The 6,360-nt window shown below is 35.7% G+C and overlaps 1 protein-coding gene across 11 annotated transcripts in view; it reads left to right on the top strand.

Annotated features, from left to right (window-relative positions):
* Positions 1 to 6,360, top strand: part of LOC128247032 (glutamate receptor ionotropic, NMDA 2B-like) — a 1,034,258-nt gene that overhangs the window by 524,945 nt on the left and 502,953 nt on the right. For all 11 annotated transcript variants that reach the window (XM_052965637.1, XM_052965633.1, XM_052965638.1 and 8 more), the window contains one exon: positions 3,157 to 3,188. The gene's annotated coding sequence lies outside the window, so the exon portion shown is untranslated. The remainder of the gene's footprint in view (positions 1 to 3,156; positions 3,189 to 6,360) is intronic.

Below are 6,360 nucleotides of genomic sequence, written 5' to 3' on the forward strand. Positions count from 1 at the left end.
ATTTTACCAGTGCCAGCCTATACCCATTAAATGGAAACTGTTTACAAACACGGATAGTCTTTGTAATACAATAGTATCACAATTTGAACAAACGGGAAAAATACTACAACGCTGCCTCTTCTGGATACTTCAAACAAATATACACAGTACTTATTCCAAAATTTACTTAAAGTAAAAACGCTTTGTTCTGTGTAAACACATTTTAGGGTTAAAAGAAAGCATAACTGCAACTAAGAAAGGAGAAATAATAGGCAACATTCTATCATAACTATAAAGTTCTGGAAAATGTCCTCTTCGCTCTTCATAATCACAAAACACACACACACACACACACACACACACACACACACACACACACACACACACACACACGTATTGAACATAAACGGACAGATCATATCACGGTGAAAGCATCAAAGTAAATTCTGAACAAGATACATACACATCGAACAGCTAAACACACAGGTAAAGAAATACACATGCACACGCACGTGCAAATCTTTGCCACAACACGTACATATGCAAACTTGTGCATACAAACCTAAAAACATACTGCTCAAATAACACATAATCTTGAATGGATTAAATGATTCATTTCGCGACATTGTGACTGAGTTGGAAAAAGTTTTGCTTCCCAACTACATGGTTCTGGCTTTAGTGCCACTGCGTGAAACTTTGGGCAAGTAATTTTTGCTACAGCCTCAGGTCGGCCGAGTCCTTGTGGGTGGATTTGATAGATGGAAACTAGAGGAGATCGTTGAATGTGTGTGTGTGTGTGTGTGTGTGTGTGTGTATCTGTATTCGTGGTCTTTTGTCCCCACCTCCACCTCACAAGCGGTGCTGGTGTGTTTACATACCCGTAACTTGGCGGCACGGCAAAAGAGTAGAATAGAATAAGTACCAGACTTATTCTAAGTACCAGACAATTGTAAAAAGCAATAATTACTGGGGTTGACTGGTTCGACTAAAATTCCTCAAAGTGATGCTCCAGCATAGCCGCAGTCGAATAGCCAAAATAATTAAAAGATAAAACATTAAAAAGACGATATGTAGATGCATATACGTATGTCTCTGCATGTAGAAATGTATCTAGATACAAGTTATAATTCCAACTCGCACATGAAGCCAGATGGTCACACAAATAAATATGCTCGAAGCAGTATAATTAATCCATGTTATCTCCTGAAAAAAATACATGTTTTTAACTTCTAAACTGAAGTGGCACATATTTTGGTCATAATGACCATAGTACATTTCCATATGTTTTAGCCTTAACAAATCAACCATGACAGACACACATACGCACACATCAATTCGGTAGATTAACTCCAGCCGTTCACATATACATGCACACACACAAACACACAAAGCTATTATAATATTTTTAAGAATCCCCTTAAGATATAGTGGGAAACACATGGCCTAGGGGTAAGAGAAGCAGTGGAGAGATCGCGGGTTCGAATCTCAGAGCAGGCGATGTGTGTGTTTATGACCGAAACATGTAAGCTCCACGCGGCTCCGGCAGAAGATAATGGCGAACTTCTGCTGACACTTTCGCCATAATTCCTCTCACTCTTTCCTTCTACATCCACCATCTTACTTTCGACGGACCGGCAGGGAACCTATATACCGCGGTGTCCCATCCAGGTGGGAATTTATACACGGCCCTTATGAGCCAGGCATGGCTCGAGAATAAGCAAACAACATAAGAGCCACCGCAAATTCTTGCCGCACTGAAACATTATTTGCAGTTGATGTGTCCATAAGCACTTTCACAGTTTAATTCATTTGCAAGCAAAATTCTTTTTAAAAAAGCCCAATGTTAACCAAAACATTAATATTTCCAAAGAAATTACAAAAATAAGAAAATAAACATAAAAGAAAATTGAACAAATTACTTTTTAAAATAATCTTAAACAGAATATCGTTGGATAAGCAAAAATGAATGAATAAGCAAAGACAGTAGCACTCCCTCGAAAAATAACCAATAACGAATCACAAAAGCGAAGCAGCGAACAGTTGTTGACAATTGAACAAACAGAGACAGGAAATTACAGTCGCACTAACGAAGGTAAATACACGCTCAAAATCGTATTGTAATGGCCCTCGCCTCGCGAAACTCGGTCATAAGATAATTCTGGTTCAATATATGTGTGTGAAGGCGGTGAACTAGCAGAAACATTAACACGCCGGGCGAAATGCCTAGCGTTATTTCGTCTGTCTTAACGTTCTGAGTTCAAATTCCGCCAAGGTCGACTTTGCCTTTCATCCTTTCGAGGTCGATAAATTAAGTACCAGTTACGCACTGGAGTCGATCTAATCGACTTAATCCCTTTGTCTGACCTTGTTTGTCCCCTCTATGTTTAGCCCCTTGTGGGCAAAAAAAAAGAAAGAAGCGTTAACACGCCAGGCGAAATGCTTAGCATTATTTCGTCTGTCTTTACGTTCTGAGTTCAAATTTCGCCGAGGTCGACTTTGCCTTTCTTCCTTCGGGGTCGATAAATTAAGTACCAATTGCGTACTGGGGTCGACCTAATCGACTGGCGCCCTCTCCAATAATTTCGGGCCTTGTGCCTAGAGTAGAAAAGAATATATGTGTGTGTTTTGAGGGTGCACTTGTGAGTGTTTGTGTGTGTAAATACAAATGAAAGAAATTGATTTATTTACAGGAATAAATCGTAATAGTTTGAATCCTGTGTTCGTATTACATCGAGGACTATGGGGCCTCTTAAACTGTTTACGGCGTGACATTATCTCTATTTACTTACAATGCTTTTGACCGAAAACCACGTTTCAGATTTGAATTCATTTAATAAATCTGTAACTTAAATATTTGATGTTCATTAATATGCATAAACAATTCATGTCCCGAGGTCGACCCCATTGAATTACCGGGAGTATTAAAAGAATTAAAGGATATAGCAGAATATATAATTAATGATCTCTTACAGAACACAAGGATAATCAGATTCAATTCTCGAACAAATATTTGTTGTTGTAACTGTCACTGTAGCTGTCGGACTCAATATGATGGTATGTAAAGACTATTTTCATGTTAAACAGGATCGGAGAAACTTGTTTAAATGTTTACGTCACTCAACTGAATCATAATATATTCGTAATAACAACCAACATTTTTGTTTCTATTTTTTTCAGATGTTGTGTCTAATTCGTACTCAGTCTCAAAGGTAAGTAATTTTTTTCTCATTCATTAGATATCATACATGGCATTACATTTTATCCATTGAGCATTCCTCCACATTGACTGTGGCAAATGTGATAATGTCTTGTTCACTCCCTAAAGCTGACTGACAGTTTTAATATACCTTTTGTTAGGCGACTGCTATTCTGATGACCTAATCATCGTGAAGAATAGAATTTAGTTTTAATTATTAGAGATGCCTTAAGGCTGCAAAAGTCTTCTTAGATTTTGACAGTAAGCGCTAAATTGTTCGAAGCAATGTCTTGTTCCAAACTATTTTAAATGTATCTCCTCAATACTGCTGCGAAAACATAAACCAACTGCACTGATATATATATGTACGTATGTATGTATGGATATATGGATGTATTAACTGTTATAAAGCAAAGATATATATAATCACTGGCTGCTACTGCACATCCATTTATTATATAGCAATGGGAATTCTGCCAGAAAATATATTCTATTTAAATATATTTTTTGATAAATGTCAGTATAAAATGTAATATTTTTTGGTGTGATTTATATATATGTTTATTGGAATAGTCCATATAAATATGAAACTATTTCTAGAAATGGGCAGGTTTTTGTTTTAGTAGTATAATAGAAGAACAAGATGTTATTGTTGTTTTTACTGTAGTATTGTTTTTGCTGCCGTCGTCGTTATTGTAGCTGTTGACTTTTATCTTCAGTTTCATCGTCATTGAGTAGATATATGATCAAATGAATTCTAACCTTGACCATTCCGTCTTTTTACAAGAATGCTAGACTACATTATCAAATGTATCCTATAATAGTGTAGCATGATTTGAGGGAGATTTGATTGCTATTTCTGGTAGGCCGTTCGATCGACAAATTGAATGCTTCATCATTATCCCGTGTCTTCCTTCTACGTTATATTAATAACTGTTCTCGACATACCGTCCTTTTAATGTTATATAATTCATGATTTGATACAAGACATCCATTTCCAGAATCGATATAACGTACCTATCACGGTTGAGGACGGTAGATTGCAATCATTGTTAATGAGTCAGACGTTGTTCTTTACCGATTAAGTTACAGATTGAATTTAAATTTTAACTTTAAATCAACATCAGTTTGATTTATTTACACTTTTGTTTATCTCCCCCCAGTCGGTATATGCTAGAAACATATTCGGGTACCAAATACTCGACGTATTCCATATCTTAAAAACATAAAATCAATATCACTGCATAACCATTGATGGATAATTCATCACCGAAAATGCAAGGATTGACTATTTATCTGCAGTAGTTCACGGATAATTAGGTGGCAATAATAATTATGGGATAATCTATCTCATAAATAATAAATGGAATATACCGAATATATAATTATTTTAATTTCGTATAATAGTGCAAGTGAACTGATACGTAAAACCGTTCTATTTTTAATGTTGCTTTGCTATTATCTTTGAAGAAACTAGGAGTAAGTTTAGCTCGTAGTTATTGATTTTGGAAAAATAATTCTTAATTTAGTATATCAACCTCAGTTCTTTCTTTGGCATCAAAATAACTATTGCGAGCATGAGTCTGTACAGGTAGAATCTTGCTTGAAATTGTATTAGGAATTCATTTTAAGGCTACACAGGAATGTTTTTTGTAGGGGGCCAGTCCCGGGCAAAATTTCTTGAGAGATCAGCAATTTCCAATACCTCAGGTCTCCTCACATAATACTATCGATATTACCCTAAAAACGTCAATGGCCAATATATCTTGGTGTCAGGATCCAGGCAAGAGTTACCAAATCGAAATATAAGACAACGCCAGATAGCCACAGGATATGCAACTTCTCATTTGTAATCAATTCTATAGGCCGAAGTACTTTAGAAATACTTATATTTTCCTTAAACACGTAGGGATAAGTGGAAGGACAGTGTTTGCATACAAAAAGCTGAAACAAATATTATATAGCATCCCGGCAATCTAACGATTCTGACATTAACTGAACGAACGCTGTTACAAGCATTTAAGCAAAGAAGGGTTATCCAATTTAACCGTATAGCAAACAGTATAGTGTTTGCTATACTGATTATAATGAGATTTTCCTAAATTTTATATTTCTTTTCAAGGCTTTACACATACACAAAAGCAATATTTTCTCAAATCCTACTTTTACGAAGTGTCACTCACAAAACTTTACATACGACGACGTACATATAGATTACACTTCTAGGCCGTAGACTTAATGCATTGAGTGCCTCTGTTGCAGTATTTGATTTAATGGTTTAAAAGAATTTTTAATGCTCCAATCAACCTGAGAATTAATGTCATAGTGGCGACAGTTAATGTTTGTGAGCAGTCTAGAAACGTATTGAGAGTGATCACTATTTTACTCACGTGGTTATGTATAGCCGCTCATTCTGTATAAAATTACTGAAAGCAAATATATTAATGCACTCCACAGACTGCAATCATATACACAAATAACGATTCTAAACTTGGTACAATGCCAAACACTTAAGACTAGGGATGCATTTATTTTGTTTGATATCCATTAGTTGACCGGAACTTGTGTTTATAAGACCAATGGGATTTGAAAATCAACTGCGGCATCATTTAAATTTAAGACACAAAAGAGCGTAACTGACTACATGACATATGAAATTTCCCTAAGGATGTTTCCTGCATGAAGTTCATACAGTTAAGTGAAGTTAACAAAGTTCTGAGCCTCTAGATATGATTCATCACTTAAAATTACAACCATAGCAAATAGATGCATCTTTAACGTTAATGAGAATTCTTGTTAAAGAAGGTAAGGGAGGCAAATTTAAATGTAAATTAATTAAAAAATTAATGTGATACATGGCTTGAGAAATGAGCCTCATCTATGGAAATTATAAGCACTCAGTTGTATTAGATGTTCTCAGTGAAGCTGAACTGTATACTCACAAAACATTCGAATGACTTTATTTTGCACATCGAGAAAACAGTATCGGGAAAAGCGTTACACAAACATCGATTTCTTCACTCTGACAACTCCTAAGGAAAACAGTCAAACCATGAGAGATGATGGAATGAGATAACAGAAAGACAGATAGATAGAAAAGTGAAACGAAAAAATTGAAATAGAGAAGTAGAGAGAGAGAGAGAGAGAGAGAGAGAGAGAGAGAGAGAGAGAGAGAGAGAGAGAGA

Source organism: Octopus bimaculoides, chromosome 2, assembly GCF_001194135.2.
Source record: "Octopus bimaculoides isolate UCB-OBI-ISO-001 chromosome 2, ASM119413v2, whole genome shotgun sequence".
Taxonomy (NCBI): Eukaryota; Metazoa; Mollusca; class Cephalopoda; order Octopoda; family Octopodidae; genus Octopus; species Octopus bimaculoides.